At 39.8% G+C, this 21315-nt stretch overlaps 1 protein-coding gene and 1 long non-coding RNA gene across 3 annotated transcripts in view; both read right to left on the minus strand.

The window, feature by feature from the left end:
- ADAMTSL1 (ADAMTS like 1) overlaps positions 1 to 21315 on the minus strand; it is an 877457-nt gene that overhangs the window by 557720 nt on the left and 298422 nt on the right. The window lies entirely within an intron of this gene.
- On the minus strand, positions 674 to 6045 carry LOC131491857 (uncharacterized). Its single transcript, XR_009251685.1, has 2 exons — positions 4245 to 6045; positions 674 to 2008 (listed from the first exon to the last, which is right to left on the minus strand). It is a non-coding gene; the product is annotated as an uncharacterized LOC131491857 (long non-coding RNA).

Genomic DNA, 21315 nt, shown 5'->3' on the forward strand with positions numbered 1-21315 from the left:
AGCATATAATCTGGTTAAAAGGAAAATCCTGAATAGTAGTTCTGGCTGGAAGTAAAACAGCTGGACCCAGGGAGAGAAGACTTGAACTAGAGAAAGGCTTGATGGTCTTTGGAAACAGGAATTTTCTTTGGATTGATCACAGAGCAGCCAGAGACAGTGGTGCAAATCTTTGAGGATGTACTTATTTTTTTGGTAAGCCACTTCTGTTCTTGGGATTTAGAGAGAAACAGATGATAGTTCCTTTAGAAATGGAGAAAGTGAGAGCCTTAGCTTTAATTTCAGAAGATACAGGCCTAGTTTTTGTATTTTTTTTATAAAATTGGACAATTTGTTTTATTTTCTTTAATTCCTTAATTTATTAGTAAACTCATATATGGTCATTGTTTATGTATTTTTTAAAAATTTTTTTAAATGTTTATTTTTGAGACAGACAGAGACAGAATGCGAGTGGGTTAGGGGCAGAGAGAGAGGGAGACACAGAATTCGAAGCAGGCTCCAGGCTCCAAGCTGTCAGCACAGAGCCCGACGCAGGGCTGGAACTCATGAGCTGTGAGATCATGACCTGAGCCGAGGTCGGATGCTCAACCGACTGAGCCACCCAGGTGCCCCTCATATATGGTCATTGTTACCAGTAATTATCAAACAATGCACAAAGGAAAGTGAGACATCTCTATCCACCCAGAGTCCCTTTTATTCCAAGGTAATATTAACATTCAATATCCTTCCAGTACCTTCTCTATACCCATCCAGACATGCACACTCACATACAGACATATGCAAAATCTCATCTTTTGAAAATGAAGTGTACTGTACATATCATTCTGCAACTTGGCCTTCCTGCTTATCACTGCATCATGGACACCTCTCCAAGTTGGCAGATAGCAATAAAATATATTTTTTTAAATAGTTGCACAGTCTTCTCTAGTATGGATGTGGCATAACTAATCTCTCCCTGATGGCAGAAACTGATTTGGTTTCCAGTTTAGAGCACTGGAAGACACTGAGGCAAATGAGCTGTAACATGCATCTGATCTCTACCTCCTGATGTTTGCTTTTCAGAGATCCTCCGAAGTTGGATGGCTAAGTCAAAGCATATGTATATATTTTTTTTTGATATTGCACAATAACTTTCAAAAATGGTAACAACCGAATATCCAGCCAGCAATGTGTAAGACTGCCCATTTCCTAACATGCTTACTAGTAATGGGTACTTTTATTCTTTAAGCTTTGTCAATGTGATGGATTTTTATACATCTCATTTTTAATGTAATTTGCATTTTCTCTAATGACTAGTGAGGTTGAGCATGTGCATGCCTACAGGAAATTTGGATTCCACTTCCATATTCTTTGCCCATTTTTTCTACTGGGCTATATGTGTTTTTAGAAAAATTCTAGAAATTCTTTTAATATTAGGAATATTAACCTTTTGTCTTTCATCCACATTGAAACTTTTTCCTCAGTCTCTCATTTTTTCCTTTTTCTTCCTTTTTATAGTATCTTTTAACATCCGATTTTTAAAAAGTAACACAGTTTAATGTTTTTTTTTTTCTCTTTTGGCTTCATGGTTTCCTGTCTTGCTTGGAATTTTGTTCTAATATTTTTATTATTTCATATTTTACATTTATACCATGAATTGATCTGGAATTCATTTTGTAATATGGACTGACATTTAGCTTTGTTTTCTCCTATGCTGGGTAGTCATTTATGTCAGCAATGCTATAAAATTTTGTCTAACTGAACTAAACTTTTCCCACTGAACTGCAATTCCATCTTTGTCAAAAGTAATTTCTCACATATGTTTGCATCTATTTCTGGACATTTACTATGTTGCACTAATGTCTCTGTCTGCACCAGTTCTATTCTGTTTGGTTTTCAGTAGCTTTGTAGAAACATTTAATGTCCAGTAAGGCAAGTTTCCTCACACTGTTCTTCTATCATCATCTTCTTGGCTCGTCTCACACCCTTTTTCCTTTATGGGAGGCTTGAAATCAGGTTATCCAGTCCCTTCCTACAAACAAAACAAAACCCCAGTTGATATTCTACTAGAAAATGAGTTCAATTTAAACAGTTTTAAAAGGACAGGTGCTTATGAAAATCTCCCACCATGTAGGAACACATCCCTTGTTGGTAGCCTGTGATTTCTTTCTGGGCAATTGTAAGAGTTTGAGTCACCCTCCTTGGAGTTCGGAAAATTTTCAGAAGGTGCCAAAGTGCATGTCTTCTCTCACGTCTCATGAACCTTTCTAGTCTAGAGACTCAGAATATTCTTCGGCTCAGGAAAACTCTTTTTTCTACTATGACTTCTCCTCCTTCAATCCCCCATGTTTGGATCCAGAGCTGTTATTACTGCATGCTATGTCTCCTATATATGTCCTCCAGGTCTCCTATCTGTTTTCTCCCGACCTTTGTTTCCTTTATGCCTTCACTCCCTATTGGGGTATATCTGTCTCTTGGTCTTCGACATCACACATTCAGTTCTCTGCAATAATCATTCTCCTCATCAGGTTGTTTGTTTTTAATTAAAAACTCTACTTCAGTTTCATTTAATAGTGTCCTCATTCCATCTTCCTAATGGTTCTCTGCCATTGTTTGTTAAGATGCTCTCATATTACTCCCATCAGTGCTACTTCAGAGACCAGCTATTCTAAGATGTTTACATGGGTTCCCTCTCAAGATTACCTTTCTCTTCTTGTTAGTTACTTGTCATTATTCTCTCCTGATGAGGGTTTCCTGTTCCCTTAGCACTCCCACAATTTTGGTTTTTAAAGTCTCTTGAGCAGTGGCAAAGCAGCCAAGGGTGGTAGAAAAGTAGCTTCTACTATCTGCCAGTGAATCGATTTGCAAACTGATAGCCCTCTGGGAAGCATGCAGAACAGCCACTCAACTTCCCAGCCTCCCTGGACAGGAAGCTCTTTTTCATTAGCCTGGCCTGGGACCAGGCCTGGGATCTGCCTTCCATGGGAGTCATCTTAACAACATGGAGCAGGCCCTCCCAAGTCCCATGGAGAAACTGGGTAGGGTCAGATACTCCTTGAGGGGGCGGGGGGATCCCGAGGCTTCCTAAGGTTCAGAAGGCAGTTTCTCAGGCTGGGTCTCTACTCTGTATTGGTAAAGGACAACCTTTTCTGCTATAGGCTCTCACTGGGCACCAGGAACAACCATGCCCCTGTCTGCCTAGTCCCTGGAGGTCCCAAGAGAACTGCACCCTCACAGGTGTCCTCCAGCCCATCCTAAAGAGAGAGGCAAGGGCAGGCATTCAACTGTTTACCCACACATCCCATTATTAGGCTTGAATGGAGTACAGAGTGGACATTTGTGCTGTCAGACATTGAGAATCTGAATGATAGTTTACGTAGGCTAAGATGTTAACATTTTTCCACTTTGTGATTATTTTGTACTTTTATACAATGGACAGAAGATTGGATAATATTTCATATAAATACATTTAGGCATGTCATTTTATTTGTTAAAAGAATATATTTTTGAGAAGCCTCACAATACATGATTCCATCAGGAAATAGATCAGGGATTCCAAATAGCTCAGCAACTGCCCCTGAGAGAATCCCATCCCTGACCGTGAATCACATCCTCGTCAGCCACTGAGTCCAGGCCAACCTTTCTGCCCTGAGTTAGTCCTTCCAAAGAGTATTTCAGTCTAATAGTTTCTGAAGCATGCATTTTGGTTTTGGCTTTTGGTTAAGGGTAACATGAGGAGCCTTGAGAGCTATGCATCCTTAGGGTTTTCAAGAAATATCATATTTGATTACTCTTGATTCACAGTGCTTTAGCAATACCACATAAGAATTTCCACTAAATATAAAATCTTCTAACTAGGCATGAAACATTAGCAGTAGGCCAAACTAGCCTATTTTTTTCTTAAAATCTTGACCTATTAAAAAAAAACACCTAAAGTAAATATCACAAAATGCTAACAATTGTTAAATTTAGGGATGGGCACGTTGATTTTTGTAATGTCCCTCTGTATCACTCTATAGGCTTGAAGGATTTTGTACTAAATTCAAAACACTCTTAAAAACAGAAATTGTACCTTTCTGTAGACTCAGGTACAAATCTGAGGATCAGACAGTTTAAGAAATGCATTTATAAGCCATTAATTTCTACTCAGCAAGTCTAGAATGTTGCATTTATGATTTGAGCAAATGGGAATATTTTTAGTATCCTAACTATACTCCACAATTTCTATTTTTATTTTTTATTTTTTTCTTACAACTTACTCTTCTTACCTCAGGATTAATTAAACAATCAGTTAGTTGGCTTCTTTGTTCCGTGTCTGAAGTGAAGGGGGTAAAGTTAGACTCTCTACCAAACAGGCCTCTCCAGGGGATCAAAGCTCTATTCCTTAAAGTATCCAAGGTTCCTTGTGATTGTCTATTATTTCCCAATCCACACTGAAACTATCCAGAAACTGATGATAGAAATGTTCAGACTGTGTACATAAAGATGACACATTCTTGATGTTTTTCCTTCCTGTGTCACATAGTACTTTGCTTTCTTCGCCCAAATGGTGAGAATTATGCAGCCATGTAGGAAAAATACATACACATGTTCTTAATTAATTCATTTTTCAATGAGACAGAGGGAGATATGGAAAGAGAGCAACTGAAGGAGAAAGAGCGAAGAGAATGAATGTCACTCTTTATAGTGACAAGGCACGAAGATCAAAGCAGGGTTATGAGGCCCCCTAATGGAGGATATTTTTACTGCAGCTGAGGAATAGTTCAAAGAGTCCAAGTCCCCTAGTGGCTCCAAACCTTTCTGATTGTGATATTTACATCCTACTGCTTTACTATTTTTGCTCTCCTCTTCTTTGATTGAAGAGCTTAATTGCCACTAAGACATTTTTATACTAAAGGTCACCATTTTCATATGCTCAGGTCATTACTTAATGTTCAGATTTAGCATTTTGAATATGACATAGAATAGTTGCCTTGGAGAGGTGCCTGAGTGGTTCAGTTGGTTAAGCGTCAGACTCTTGATTTTAGCTCAGGTCATGATCTCATGGTTCGCAGGTTTGAGCCTCCGCATTGTACTGACACTGGGCAGAGCCTGCTGGGATTCTCTCACTCCCTCTCCCTCTGCCCCTGCCTTGCACACTCAAAATGAATCAGTAAACTTAAAAAAATAAAATAAGATCTTTAGAAAGAAAAAAAGGATAGTGTTTTGGAAACTGTCCTGAGGCTCCTGGACCAGTTGGATACACTTGGGCCTAGTAGTCCCAATGTAGTAGTCTGGCGTAGCACATGTGGGTAGCCGAGCTTTTCATATACTACATAATGTATGGCCCAGAGTCTCTGACTGCCTGATGCCGCTTTCAGAAAGAAGAGGTGGGGTACATACTAGCCCCGCCCTCCCAGCTGTTACCATGAGAGCTTTCCTGTTACACTGCCATCTGTAGTGAGCAGTGTAAATGCTCAGATTTGCTACTTTTGAACATTGAATTTATGGCACGTACAGACTTTTAAAGTTGCACCCCTCAAGTTTTATACTGAATTAAAATAGAGCTTAACCAAGGGAAATTCTTACTTGTGGCCAAAATGCACTTAGCCACTGTACAAATGAGAAAACTTTGAAATGATCCACTTAAAAGAAAATCAGCTTTGGAATATCCTCCCCAGTCCACGGAAAAGAAAAGTAGCTATCTGGTCTGACAGGTTAAGTCACCCTTCTGCACAAAACACTCCATCCCCTTCTTTTGTTAGTATAAAATCCCAATTCTTAGCAAGCCTGCAAGGCCCTGTGGGTTCTGCCCCTTTTGACAAGTGCCTGTTTCATCTTCTATCATACCCTTCGGCTCACTGCTCCCTCACTCCTGCCCCACAGGCCTCCTCATAGCTGGCACTCGGCAACCTCACGCTTCCTTCCCTCTCTCCAGGTCTCCAATTAGAGGTCACCTTATCAGACAGACCTTCCCACACCACGATGTCAAAACCATCACACCCTGAACTTCACTTGCTCAATTTTCATTATAGCACTTTCCAATGTGATCATTATTATATCATGATTCTCGTTAGGGTATCTTTTTATTTTATTTATTTATTTTTAATTTTTTTTAACGTTTATTTTTGAGACAGAGAGAGACAGAGCATGAACGGGGGAGGGTCAGAGAGAGAGGGAGACACAGAATCTGAAACAGGCTCCAGGCTCTGAGTGGTCAGCACAGAGCCCAACGCGGGGCTCGAACTCAGGGACCGTGAGATCATGACCTGAGCCGAAGTCGGCCGCTTAACCGACTGAGCCACCCAGGCGCCCCTCGTTAGGGTATCTTTTTAAAATAATTTTTTAATGTTTATTTATTTTTGAGAGAGAGAGAGAGTGCGAGCACATATGAGTGGGGGAAGGGCAGACAGAGAGGAAGACACAGAATCCGAAGCAGGCTCCAGGCTCTGAGCTGTCAGCATACGGCCCATGCAGGGCTTGAACCCACGAACCATGAGATCAAGTTGGATGCTTAAGCAACTGAGCCACCCAGGTGACCCAGGAGGTATTTACTTTAATTTTGATGTGGTTCATGGTGGTAGCAGTGGTGTTGGTGTTGGTATTGATGGTGGTGGTGTGTGAATTCCCACTAGGACTCACGTATTAAAACATAGAAAAGTAATGGAAGGCCATGGCTTGCGTGTCCGTTACGTCTTCTTGCAGCTGTCAAACTACAGGCAAGAAATTTAATTTCTGATTCATTTCTTTATCTTTAAAAAGAGGAAAATAACATGCATATACCTTGGAGCACTGTTACAAAAATTAAATAAGAAGACGCAGGTAAGGTGTCTTTAGTGCTGCATACCTGGCATAGGTCAGCACATAACAAATGATAACTATTAGTATCCTCTTATCCAATTTCTTCTATCTGATGTTCTCATCTCCCTCCATTTGGGTATCCTAAGACTAGTGCTAGATGAACATATTTTACAACTTATTTTGAGTTTCCATAGAGTTATACACATTGGCCTCTCAGTGTACGCTTTTGTGACTGCTTTCCTAAAAATGGAACTAATTCAGAATTTATTGTGGTTCACACAGAATGGAAGATTAAATCACTGTTGAATTACATGCAGAAATTAACCCAATTATTTTTCAAAATGGCAATATATTTGCTGTATAACATTGGTATCATCAAGCAAGAGTAGAAATTACATTACTCTAAATATACACCAGATGGCTCTAGGGTGACATGGTTATTAAAAAGAAATAAATGTCCTGATTGTTTAGTTTCCCCAAGGGCAAAATCTGTGTCTAATCTGTGTCTGTAACTTATCCACCACAACCAGCTGAGGGGCAGAGGATTGGACTATATTTTAATTTATGATTCTAGCAGCAACCTGCCATTCTCTTAGGAACAAAATTCTCTGCTAATTTGGCTAAAAAGATTTGAAGATTTCTATGTAGGCAAAACAAATGGTGACACTCGCATTTCTAAGGTGGGGACCAAATGATGTCAAAGGATAAGAAAGAAATGAACCCGTGCTCGCAGATGCTCAATTTAAAGTTTAAAATCTCAGAGTGGCAAGTGATGCTGCTACTCCAAATACAGTCTAAGAACTTCAGACCCTATTCTTTGCTCTTTAATCTCATGTCTTATATGATAAAAAATTAAAAATAAAAATAAATAATAATTTTTTAAAGAAAGGCTTTGCTCTGATTTGTGCCAGACACTGTTCTAGATCCTGGGGCCTCAACAGAAACAAAACAAAACAAAACAAAACAAAACAAAACAAAACAGACATGGTCTGTTCTCATGAAGGTTACATTGTCCATTCACCTGCAGAGGAGGGGGTAGAAGGGAGAAAGGGATGAGCTCATGAGTTCATGAGCAAGAGTGAAGGTTTTGTTTTTCCACTTCCCTTAATGAGATTTTCCCCACATTTACAGTCATCTGTAAATATGTATCTGCAACAAAATAAGTGGAAACCACAAATATAAAGCCTTCCTTTTTTTTTTTTTTTAAGTAAAACTACACCCAACATGGGACCCAAGATCACTAGTCACATGTTCTACCCACTGAGCCAGTCAGGCACCCCATAAATGTTCCCTTTACTTTTTTAATGTTTTTATTTATTTTATTTTTTTCAACGTTTTTTTTTTTTTTTATTTATTTTTGGGACAGAGAGAGACAGAGCATGAACGGGGGAGGGGCAGAGAGAGAGGGAGGCACAGAAGCGGAAACAGGCTCCAGGCTCTGAGCCATCAGCCCAGAGCCTGACGCGGGGCTCGAACTCACAGACTGCGAGATCGTGACCTGGCTGAAGTCGGACGCTTAACCGACTGCGCCACCCAGGCGCCCCTGTTTTTATTTATTTTAGACAGTGAGAGAGAGGGGGGTGGGAGGAGTGGCAGAAAGAGAGGGAGACACAGAATCTGAAGCAGGCTCCAGGCTCTGAGCTGTCAGCACAAAGTCCCACGTGGGGCTCGAACCCTTGAACTATGAGATCATGACCTGAGCAGAAGTCAGATCGGCTCATGACTGAGCCACCCAGGCACCCAATGCTTCCTTTAAATTTCAACCAACCAGCCCAATAATTAGCCAAGTATCCTTGTAAATATCCTTTGTTCTAAGTTCCCACAAACCCTTAAAATGGTCACCTACTGAATCTCTTGAACCTTCCAGTAAAAGGTAGGTGCTGCAGCACTCATGAGCCTGAGACTCTAAAATCAGTGCTTGGGGTTGGTTTTGTTTCTTGGCTCTCAAATGAGCTGCTTATGTGGTCACCATACCAATTCTGGAAAAAACTATTACACAAATACTAAGGCTGAGCCTGTGAGACCCTACTCACTTCTCCCACTTAATTTCCCAACTGGGGTGCTGGTTATATCCTGACCCATTTTTTCATCTCCCTAATTCCGAGATTCATAATTGTGAACTTCGGTTTCTGTATGAACACACAGTGCCTTTTTGTTTAGGTGATATCCTAGACCTGCAGTGCCCAATAAGGTAGGCAGAAGCCACATGGGGCTATGGAACACTTGAAATATGACTAGTCCAAGCGAAGATGTGCTAAAGTATAAAATACACTCTAAATTTCTAAGACTTACCATGACAAAAAGAATATACAGTATCTCATAATAATTTTATATACTGATTAAATGTCAAATGGTATTTTTAATATACTAGGTTAAGTAAAATCTATAATAATTGATTTCACCAGTTTCTTTATACTTTTTAAAGTCATGTCAACTAGAAAATTTTAAATTACATATATGGCTTTCATTCTGTTTCTCCTGGACAGTACTGTACTAGATGCCCTTAAAGTTGCTTTGGATTTTAGCTTTCCATATGGTTTATGGCTGTTTGTTTCCCTGTTAGGAACTCCCTGATTCAATTCTTGCCATGCAGGAGTTCACCTGACTTTAGCTTTTCACTCCTACCTGGATGGTCAGGCTTTTTGCCAGATATAAGCTCTATTTCAGAACTTCTAAATGAAATGCAAATAAAAAGCAATACACAGCCTTATTTTGTAAGAGTTATAACCATTCAATCCAATGTCATCATGCAATTAACAATGCAAGACAATGCATAGACTGTAAGGAAGCAAAATGAGGTACAGGTACAGTTCCTATTGGCCATGGGCTGACAGTCAAGTGGGAGGGGAAGGGCAAGTGAGCTGACCTATGAGTGAGAACGGAAGGCATGACTCAGTAGGAAGGAGCAGACGAGTTCCCTGGGTGTCCGTATTCTCATATAGCACCCCAATTCATCACCACTGTCTGTTTCTATTAGAAAGCTATAATGTACCACAGGAATTCATAAATGAGAAAAAATCCATATAGGTGGAAAAATCAGGCAAAGTCTCAAGAAAAAAAATGATAAATGAGTTTGTGCTTGAAGGCTGAGGTGAAAGAGGGAAGGATCCTATATTCTGAAAAAGCGAAGGAGGCAGGGAAGTGTAGAGACTATTTGGGGGAAGAATGAATAACTGAGTTTGGCTGCAGCAAAGGGGCCAAAAGGCTGGTGGGGTAGATGGAGGTTGGGACTAAGAATGTGAGAACACTGGGCTCTGGGCCAGGGAGTTTTTACTTAATGTGGTAGACAATGGTGAGCCAGCATTGCATTAGGGAGAATAATCATAATGGTGCATAGCTGAAGTGAAATGAAGGAGAGGCTAGAAGAGAAGAGACAAATTAGGAAACTCTTGGAATAGTCTATGCCAGAGAGGCTGTCATTCTCCCTTCTATAACCCTGGTAAATATTGCCGGCGGATCATGGCACTCTTTCCCAAATGCAACCTCTGAATTCTTAACACAGTGTTTTCAAGAAGCTATAAATTGGCACGTGGAAGAAAATTTATGTTCTATCTGTTATTTAGCAAAAGTGTCAGAGCCCTTAATCAGGATGGCATCAAAATTGGCAGACAGAAGAAACAGAAAATCATCTCAGGGGCTGAATGTATACATCTGGCATCTCATTGGAGATGGAACATGATTGCACTAAGCATCCATGGTTGCTTGATTAGGATAGTATTGGTGCCAATGAGAAGCTCAGGAAGCTTAGGAAGACTGTGGTCTTCCTTTGGAAAATAATGAGTCTCATTGCAAGCATGCTGCACATGAACCCATGATAGATAGTTGTGGGAGAAAATCCCAGAAAGACGTGGAATGTGTAGGCCTGGAGCTACGGATAGACCATGGGTCAGAGGGCCTTGATGTGAAATTCTTCCATGCAGAATTCATAGTTGAGGACATGGGCTTAAGTTTAGAGGAAGATGTGGAAAGGTCTGAGGAGAGAATTTTGGAGTATGCTTATATTTGTGTAGCAAGATGAGGAGATGGTGCAGGGTACATATGATCATAGCGGCCCAGTGAAGGCAAAGCTAATGGAGTGCCATAGAGATTGAAGGAGGAGAAAATTTTAAGAAGCCCTGTGTTTTGCTTCAGAGATCAGACTGGTTAGAGCAGATAAAAGATAATCAGATCTGTTAATTGGGGGATCACTGGTATCTCTGAGAGGGTCCTCAAGTTGGAGATGATGGGAATGGAAGCCAAGTCTGCAATGAAGTGAGCTGATCATTGAGGGTATAGAAGCACTGAGCAGAAGGAATACAATTTTGAGTGAATTACAAGAGAGAAGGAATGCATGCCGACTTATTCAGGGTAGAGAAAACTTGAAATGGGTATATTAATAGGGTGAAAAGAAAACTTTGCTCACAAAGGGCAAGATTAATATAATCTAGAAGAGATATCATTGATGGAGCACAACAGGAAGCTTAAGAAAAAAGGGACCAAGGGCACAGGTGGGGTGAAATTAGGAGAGGCCAGAAAACAGGACTTGTGAGCCAGTAGTGAAGAAAAAGACGATGAAGAAAGACATGGGGATACTTGTCAACTCAGAGAAGGTAAGTAACCTATCACCAGTCACATTAGTTAGGGAGCCAAGATTCTAACCCAGGCCAGCCTGACTTCAAAGACCAGGCTCATGGCCACTACCCTCAATCCTTAGGGGTTTAAATTGTATCCTGCATCACAGAGCCTGACAGACAGAACAGGTTGAAAGTTTGCAGGATATATAAACGAGTGAATGACCAAATTACTGTATCAATTATTATTGTGTGATACTTTAGATGTAGAAGCTATAAGAAAATGTGCAACATGTTTATTGGTCACTAGAAATATCATTCTCTAATGGTTTCCCATTCTAGCCACCCAAAATGCTGGATATTCAGTCTGGCTCAAGGCCCCAGTCCAACTGAGTCTATCAGGTGGGAGAGCCTAATGAACACACATCCGCAGGTCAGCCAGCACCCCTGAACACAGCCGAGCTGAACAGACTTTCTAGCAAGCACAAGCATGAATGACGCAGGCTCTAAAGGGTTAGGGGGAGAGTATACTCATACTCGTTTACTGAACTTTGAAAAAATGCCCATGATACTGAAGTGTTGCCTATAACATCAAATAGTAACTCAGAGTGAAAAAAGGCTCAATATTTATTCACCACATTTGTGCTCTATCCTTCATCACTGTATTTACTTTGCCATCTTATTTCAATATCATTAACTATACAAGTTTTTCATGCAACACACTGTTGTATAGGTCACAAAGGAAACAGTGGTGAAAATAAAAATTTATGCCTTAAAACATGTTTTAAATGCTCCTTAATTAAAAAATAATAGAATAAAGGCTTCTTTCCATTTATCCCATTTTCTACTACAAAAAGTATTGAGATGAAACATTCCTCTCACAGTAAAAACAATAAAGTTCTCTGACAATAAAAACATTATTTAGTATGTACCTTGTCAAGCATAAGAAAGAGAAATTATTTGCAACATTTTTACAAGTCAAACAGACAAGTTTACACGGAGCCCATTTTGTTTCTCTACAAGCCACTTTGAATTTGGTATCCTGATGTCTTTATCTCCCTCTATCTATTTCTCTTCTGCACTACCCACAATCCCAATCTCCCTTTGTACAAGAAAGTGAGTTTGAAAAATCCTTACCAGCAGTAACACCTTACTGTAAATTAGTTTAATAATGCTCACTAGTATTGGATCATTTATAATGTACACTAAACTCTAATACAAATAACTCTTATACCTAAGTTGGGGAGATAGTAGAAAACAGAGGCCATAGCCCTCTTAAAATCCATGGGGATTGCAAAATAGTATTAGTAATAGTAATCATATAAAATCTATAGGGATCACCACTTACTCCATTAGTGCTCAAGGCAGGGCTCAGTCCCATGTCTGTGAGATCATGAGCTGAGCCAAAATCAAGAGTTGGATGCTTAACCGACTGAGCCACCCAGGCGCCCCTAGGAGCTGCGTTATAGTTATAAATGAGTCACTCACTCACTGCAAACCATAGAAGATGGAATCATTGTAAGAGTAATGACAGGGTCCTAATTCTTTTTTACTCTAATTTACCCCATTTAAAAATTATATGTGAGAATCTTGAACATCTCAGAGAATTTCCACACAATCAAAAGAATTACTCATTTAAGATCTCTGTAAGAAAGCAGTTAGCAGTTATTCTCATGGAGGGCTAGAGTCAACGTCTCCTAGAACTCTGAATGTAAATCCGAATTGTAGATGAAAAGTGGCTTTCTTCAGAGAAATATTTCTTCAGGGAAGGTGATTGAAGCTCCTTTTTTGGTCCCTAGAGGGCGATACAGAGTGAACAATGGCTGAATCCCATCCCCCGCTTCCCCTCAAATTCTGCCTGCTTCCCCAGGTATGTTCTAGTGTACCTGGCTCATGGCCTAGAAAGGTTCAAGGAATAAATGATAAAAACAATAATAACTTTTAGTAGAAAAATTACATTTAATTTTGCTTTGTCTTAACCAAAAGATGCCTCAAATACAAAGTTTGAAAATTGATAAAGGAAGAAACAGTATATCATTAAGCATTCAAGCTCTAGGTAAAATAGAATAGAACAATTTATTGGGGTTACAAAATCTTTTCAAATGCAGCAGACTACAACACAAAAAGAGATTCAGTTGATTACCTAAGTTTTTCTAAATACCCACATTTTCATTTATATGACATAGAAGTATATCAGATATATGTATCTCAGAAGCAGTCTGTATTAGGTTTCTGCACAAGAGGACATTTGAGATGTATAAGATTTAGATAGTGATTTTCCTCTGTGGAGCTCAAAGTGTTTTATCCATAACATTCATATAAAAAGCACCAAACCCCTCCCAGAAAGCCAAAAGCAGCTCAGGTAAGTAACAGCACAGAGTATGAGAACAGTGAGAAAAAAGGACAGAAATGCAGACATGCAGATGGATCTAAAAGTGCCAATGTGGAATAAATCAATCATTTCTGCACACAGTGTCTTTAAACACCACTGTCACATTGTCACTCCTGAGCTAGCAAACAGATATGCCAAGTCAGGTCGCTCCACTTGGGTATGTGGCGACACAGGGTAAACGGTGCTAATTCCAGGGATATAATTCCAGGGTGGCCCGCCTCCCATATTGATGGGCTCATAGTCTGCCATGGAGGACAGACGTTATGATACATGACCTCTTTTATACCTGAGGGGTAAAAAATTGAAGGTTAACATAAAGTGATATTTGTTTATTATCTGGGTCTGTTTTCACTTGGAGACATAAAAATGTTGCTAATCATTTAGTAGACAGTTTTAAAATTTATAGGATAAATGTCAGCCTCTAGAAGAAAGAAATGCCCCTCGCATTGGAGTGAATATGAAAATTTTTTTAACATACAATTACTTTTGTAATTATAGATGCACATAAATGCGAAATTTTCATTAACCATACCTTTTATGACTCTTTAAGATAAAAGATGAATTGCATTATGGCAACTGAATTGCACTGAAATGTCAAGAATATCAACTGTTTGTATTGCACTTTGCGTTTTCCAAAATATATATGAATGATATGTACGTTTTTCTTCACAGTCTCCTGAAAATATATCAAAAGTTTTAATTTGATTTCTGTGCTTCTGAAATAAATTAACTTGATAGATCTAATCTTGGCTGTATGAATACATATTGAATTTAGGAGACAGACTTGTAGTTTCTTATCTCTTTGAGCAACCTAAAAATAACAACTGGATGGAATTTCTCCCCAACTTTGATGAAAAGTACAAACACATTTTCCATCATTATCACAGGAAGGGGAAGTAGGTCTCAGTACGGCTAAGGATGAAATGGCATTTGATGCGAACAGTAAGAGCCTTTTCATTCAGAGATATTCAACCTGGTCCTGGAATCTGACATGTACAGATGTAGCCAGACACACGAGTGTGTCAATGGCCGTGTCAAACCACCACGGGTTAATCTAGGGTGAGGGTGCTGATTACTTAGAATATAAACAGAAAAGCAGCAATCACTATGAGGGCTTCAAAAAAACCATTTCCATTAGAATCTAAAAAGATCAAAGTTAAAGACTCTGGACTTCTTTTCCAAGAGTAGAAACCTGGCAAGAGTACCATCCCACTCACGAACATATTCTTCCTTAATTTCAAGAAATGTGATCATGAACAACAAATGCTAAAAGGAAGGGAACAGAGAACTAAACCCCAAAGACAGGGAGAAATTCCCAGACGGAGGATGACAAAGTCTTCAGGGCCTTCATCTTGGTCTCTCTGCTCTGTCTTGATCTTGGCTGAGATCTAGAGTAGGCAGAGCAGGGAGTCAGCTCCACCCTTGAAAGATGGGCATAGAATCATGCTGCCTGGAGTCAACCGCTGTGCAACTATAGGTGAGTTACACGACCTCTCAGCTTGTGTAGGTTTTTTTGCCCTCACAAAAAAAAGGGAGATATTACCACTACATACGGGGTTGTTTCAAGATAATCCCTTAGTACTTGCCTGGTACTCACAAGTACTAAATATTCTATGAATTGTTAGAACGAAAACCTGTGTGGGTACACAATGTGAGCTCCAGAGGCACATGAAAGAAATCAATGACATTTAAAATATGCCTCATGAGATGGAGGTAGTAACTAACTTTACAGTGAAGAAATATGGCAAGTGCTACCTCAGCCAAATGATCAAAGTTAACATCATAAGCGATGTCTTGTTGATGGCAGGTACTCTTGACCTGACGTGAAGGGGAAGGCACGCCCCTCTGTGCTCTTCCTACCATGAACTCTAATATCAGCCTGGCCATGAAAAAATCACCAGACACACTCAAATTGCAGAAATTCCACAAAACAACTGACTAGGTACCAAATACTGTCAAGGTCATGAAAAACAAGGAAAGTCTGAGAACCTCTCAGAGCCAAGAGCGTCCTAAGGATACATGATAACTCAATATAATGTAGTATCCTGGATGGGATTCTAGACCAATAATAGGTATTAGGGGAAATCTTGGGAGATCTGAATAATGTTAAGAATTTAATTAGTAATAATGAACTAACATTGGTTTCTTATTTATGACAAATGTACCCCATAGTAATATAATGTGTTGGCCACAGGGTAATCTAGGTGTGAGATATATGGAAACTCTGTACTAACTCTGCAATGTTTTCGTGAATCTAAAACTATGCAAAAATAAAACATTTATTTAAAAATATGCTCCATGGAATATTTGGCACTTGAGCTATTGTGGCAACATGTCTGACACCTTTCATAGAAGACTGGGAAGGGGCAATGGTGGGATTGCCTGAAGACAAACCTATTTCTAAACTGTGTACAGGGAAACATTTTATACTTCGCTGTATTAAATGAGTAAGTGCAATGCTATATTCTTAAATACTACTAAAGTGTGGTTAATTGAATGTCCATTCGGCCAAGTCTAGCTCACTTAAACATTAAATCAAATGAGAACGACTATCAGTCTTGGTACATGGAAACTGAAGCCAGGTAAAGTGGGAATCAAGTCTTGGCCTTGTACTTATACTGTTTACATTTTAGGAGCACACCGATGTTTAGTTTCTCTATCAAATAGGTTTACTTATGTCTGGGGAGTACTAACCCACATATACACAGTATCTAAGACTTGCAGATGCTCAAGAAATGTCAGTTTCCTCCTTTTCTACTTCTATGTTCAGCTGCTACCATCCGACTGCCTCTCTGACATCTCTGTTTGGATGTCTTCCAAATATCTCAAATTTAACAGGTTTCAAACTAACTCCTGATTCATCTTACACCTCCTCTCACACTCCTTCTCCTGCTAACACGTTTTTCTCCTAGATTTCCCCAGTTCAGTAAATGGTATCACCAGCCCACCAGACACCCAGGTGCTCTTGCCAGAAATGTAGGAGTCATCTTTGTTTCCTTCCTTTTTCTCACACACCTTCCACTTTCAACACTTCAGCAAATCGTGTCCTCTCCACCTGTGAGATATTTCTCAGATCTGTCCATTTCTCTCCATCTACCTTGCCACCAGCCTGTTCCAAATCATTAGTGCCATTAATGGGTCTTCTCGTTTCTGCTCGTCACCATCAAGTACAGTTTTAAAAGCATTCATTGGGGGCATTTCATTTCCATTCTTTTTTTTTTTTTATAAAATTTTTTTTTCAACGTTTTTTATTTATTTTTGGGACAGAGAGAGACAGAGCATGAACGGGGGAGGGGCAGAGAGAGAGGGAGACACAGAATCAGAAACAGGCTCCAGGCTCCGAGCCATCAGCCCAGAGCCTGACGCGGGGCTCGAACTCAGACCGCGAGATCGTGACCTGGCTGAAGTCGGACGCTTAACCGACTGCGCCACCCAGGCGCCCCAACATTTCATTTCCATTCTTAACAGATTTCAAGGATTTCTCATAAATTGTAGAATAAAATGCCATGGCAAACCATTCTTCCTGTCACTGGCCATCCAGTGCCATATGGACCTTTCTCAATCTCTTGTGCTACTCCCTCTTTTGGGAGTGCTATTGCCCTAGTGTGTCCCATAACGGGCTACTTCCCAGCCTGTAGGGATTGATGGCTTCTCTCTCACATCATCCTTTCTCATGAGATTCTTAAGGGCTCTTTTCCCTCTCTCATTGTTCCTTGTTCATTTTCTTTATAGCAGTTCACATCTCATAATGTTTTATCTCTTTGTTTGCTGTCTGTCTCGCCTCACAATTTTGTAGGCTTTCAGAGGGAAGATGATAAATCTTTTTATTCACTGATTCAAACCCAGTGTCTAGAAAAGTTCCTGGCATACAATGGGTCCCCAGTTTATTGAATGAATGAATGAGTCTGTAAGTAAGGTATCTTTTAATTCTCTTGAAAAGTACCATAACTATGTAGACTCACAGTATGATCCTAATTTTATTTAAATCAATCTTATGATACAGATCTATAAATAAAGACAAAATTCACCAACATATTTACGGCTATTACCTCTTACTTATGGAGTGAGAGGTTACCTTATTTTTCATATTTCTGTATTTTCCAATTTCTCTACCATGAATGAGTATTACCTTGATGCTAGAAAAGAAATTTTATCTTATGCTAAAATATAGAAGAAAGAAGTCAGGGTAAAATAAAAAGGTGCTCTCTGGGTAAGTGAACCTGTGTGTGTGTGTGTGTGTGTGTGTGTGTGTGTGTGTGTGTGTGTGCGTGCTGCAATCTAAGGAGGTTCTTATTATCTTATTCTGTAAATATATGGTTTCTGCAGTCTGAAGCTATTGTTTTAATTTCAGTACTGACAAGCTCTCTGTGCGATAAAGAGAAACCTAGCAGAGTTTCCTTGGATGAGAAACAGAGATGGTGATAGTAATGACCGTCCTACCTTTCTCTTTCGGGAATTATAAAATACCATAAAAATTTACCTGTCATAATCCACCTCTAGTCTACCAAACTCTAGTGCTAACCAAAACTTTCCAGAGGAGATGAAAATTTCTGTTTATAAAATATGTTAATATACTGAAATACGAAAGCAGTTTTTCTCTGTAACCACACTGACCTTTCTAACAGTTACTGTATACTTGAGCAAGATGCTGTTTCTCTAAATACAGATGGCAAAAAGCACTGAGATAATAGTGACACTGCTGTCATATAAATTCAGAAAGAAAGATAGGCCTGGTGACCCAAAAATTCTATTAGGCAGGATGACTCAGAGTGGAAATAGTAGGAATGTGAGTGAGCCAAACAAACCCTAGAAGTCTGACTATAAATATGTATTCTGTCCAATTCATTCATTCGGTCAAAAAATATTGAGCGAGCTTCAACTAGGCACTAGGCATTTTTCTGTGCCCTACACATGCAGCAATGAAAAAAAAGAACCAACATAATACCTTCATGGAATAAACAAGATAACTGAATAAGTTCTATAGAAGTGGTAAATGGAGAAATATGAAACAAACAACGGAGAAGGAGAGGGACAGTTACAGCCCAGAATAGGAAGTTGTGATTTAAATATGGCAGTCAGAGAAGGCCAAAAAGTCAAAAAGGCAACCTACCAAAGAGGATTGGAATTGGGCAAGGGGGCGAACAATGAGGATATCTGGGGAAGAGTAGCCCAAGTAGAGGAACAGCCAGTATAAAGGACCAAGAAGACGTATTTGGGGAATATTAAAGAAACTGGTATGGCTGGAGCAGAGTGAGCTGGAAAAGAACAGAAGGGAAAAAAAAGTCAGGGAGGAAACAGGAGACTGGCTTCCACAGAGCCCTATGGCCACTGTTGCAACTATGGCTTCTAACTTCTAACTTAGAGTGAAATCAAGAGCCAAGGGGTGACATGACCTGACTCGCGTTTTGACATCACTCTGTTACACTATGGCTACTGTCCTGAAAACAAGCTTCAGGGGAAAAGGTAAGGGTAGAAGCACAGAAACCCATTAGGAGACTATTGCCTCTTTACAGAGGTGCTCTTGGGTTAGATCACAGTGGTAGTGGTGTGGGTAAAGGTGGAAAGATTTAGGATACATTTTGAAGGTAGAACCAATAGGAGTTGCTGTAGGCCTGGCCAAGATGAGTCAAATATGACTTGAAGGGTTTTGAATAGAGTGGCTACAAACTGGCATAGGGAGAAGGTCAGGAGCTCAATTAAGTTCAGCTGGAGATCCCCAGTAGCTATCCAAGTGGAGCTATCAGGTAGGCAGGTGGGTACACCAGTTTGGAATTTAGGGGAGAGGCTCAGAGCAGGTGTTTCAGTGTATTAATCATATCTAAAGCCACGAGACTGGCTGAGATCCCAAAAGCACGCATGTAGATAAAGAAATAATCCAAGTTTTGAGACCTGGATGTGAGAAGGAACAAGCAAAAGAAACTTAGGAAGAACAGCCAGGGAAGCAGAAAGAAAACCAAGAGAATGGTTGTCCTGGAAGCCAAGTTCAAAAGGATTCCTTGGAGGAAGGATATTGGTCAACAGGTCAAACGCTACTGCCAGGTCACAGAATATGCAGTTGGCCACGAGGCGTAACAATGTGGAAACCAGCGGTGGGTGACCTTGACAAGGATAGTTTTGGTGGAATGGTGAGGATGAAAGCCTGACTAAAATGAGATTAAGGGAGGAAGGGATGGATAAAAACGGAAATCGTGACACAGAACATGTTTGGAAGGTTTGGTATGAAAGGGTATAGAGGAGTAGACAGCAGGCAGAGTGGGAAGTGGTTATTTCCAAGTAGTTCTCCTGAAGGAAAAGCAGAAAAATTGCCTGGGGTTACAAATAAAAAAGACATCAATACTGGTAGAGGTGGTGCTGGGAAGTCTGGTGTAAGGAAGCTTTGCTCAGTTTGGTGACAAGGTCCAAGAAAGGAAGTGGTACACTAACAGTTAAACAAAATTGACAAATGGTGCCTGGTTGGAGACTAGGAAAATGTCTCAGAGAAGGAGAGTATGAGACATAAATGTGTATTCCAGATTAGTGAATTTCATCAACATACAAAAATCAATTGGTATGATATACCACATTAACATATTGAAAGATAAAAACCACACAATTATCTCAACAGATGCAGAAAAGGCACCTGACAAAATTCAAAACCTCTTCATCATAAAACCTCTCAACAAACTAGGTTTAGGAGGAAGTTATTTCAACAGATTGGTAAATTTCAGCCTTTCAACTCTAATTTAGTACAAACGGTGTTCCCAGTCACTTTCAGGAGAATAGACATAATTTTAACATCTATTGCCTAAAATTTATGACAAAAGGTTACCACAGGTTCAGTAATCCTTTTATTTGAATTTGTGTTTTATGAACTAATCAAAATACTGTTTGACAAAAAAGTACTGAATATATGTTTGAAACATTCCATATTATCCTTCCAGTCTACAGATGACATGTGATATACATATGGCTCTGTGGATCCCTCTTGCAATAACTCCTCTCCAGATTTTAGGGAAGATGGATTTTTTGGTACATCCTCTCCCTTAAGTCTCACTCATATGTCCATATATTCATACTTATTGAGCACCCATTATGTGCCAGGACACTATTCGTCTCCATTTTCCCCTTTGGATTCTATGTTCCTGTCATGTGAGGGCAGCTCCTTAAGTATGCCATTATCTGTCTGGCTTCCAGATCTTTCCTCACATTGTTCTTTGCCCGAAGAGGCCCTTTCTCCACTTCTCTCCCAGTCAGCTTCCAACTATTATTCTGAACTCTACAGAGACAACACTATCTCTGGGAAGTTTCATTAAGGGTGACAGTATTTGCCTTTGGCATGGAGAAGAAAAATGGGGGTGTAAACCAAATGGAGGCTCAGGTCTCCATCAGCTACTCCTTCCCAAAGCCCTGGAGTTAGTCCTGGTCCTTCTATTCATGTGTGCCCATAAACAACTTTTCTAGAGATGGAGATTCAGACCATATGAAGTGTTAAGATCTGGAAGACATTACAGAGGCAGATGACAATGCAGAATATTGTAAGAGCTTGAGAAGAATGTAAAGCAGATGGGAGGTCAAAAAGTACAAACTCCCAGTTACAAAATAAATAAGTCCTAGGGATATAATGTACAGCCTTGTGAC

Source organism: Neofelis nebulosa, chromosome 12 (genome assembly GCF_028018385.1).
Source record: "Neofelis nebulosa isolate mNeoNeb1 chromosome 12, mNeoNeb1.pri, whole genome shotgun sequence".
Classification (NCBI taxonomy): Eukaryota; Metazoa; Chordata; class Mammalia; order Carnivora; family Felidae; genus Neofelis; species Neofelis nebulosa.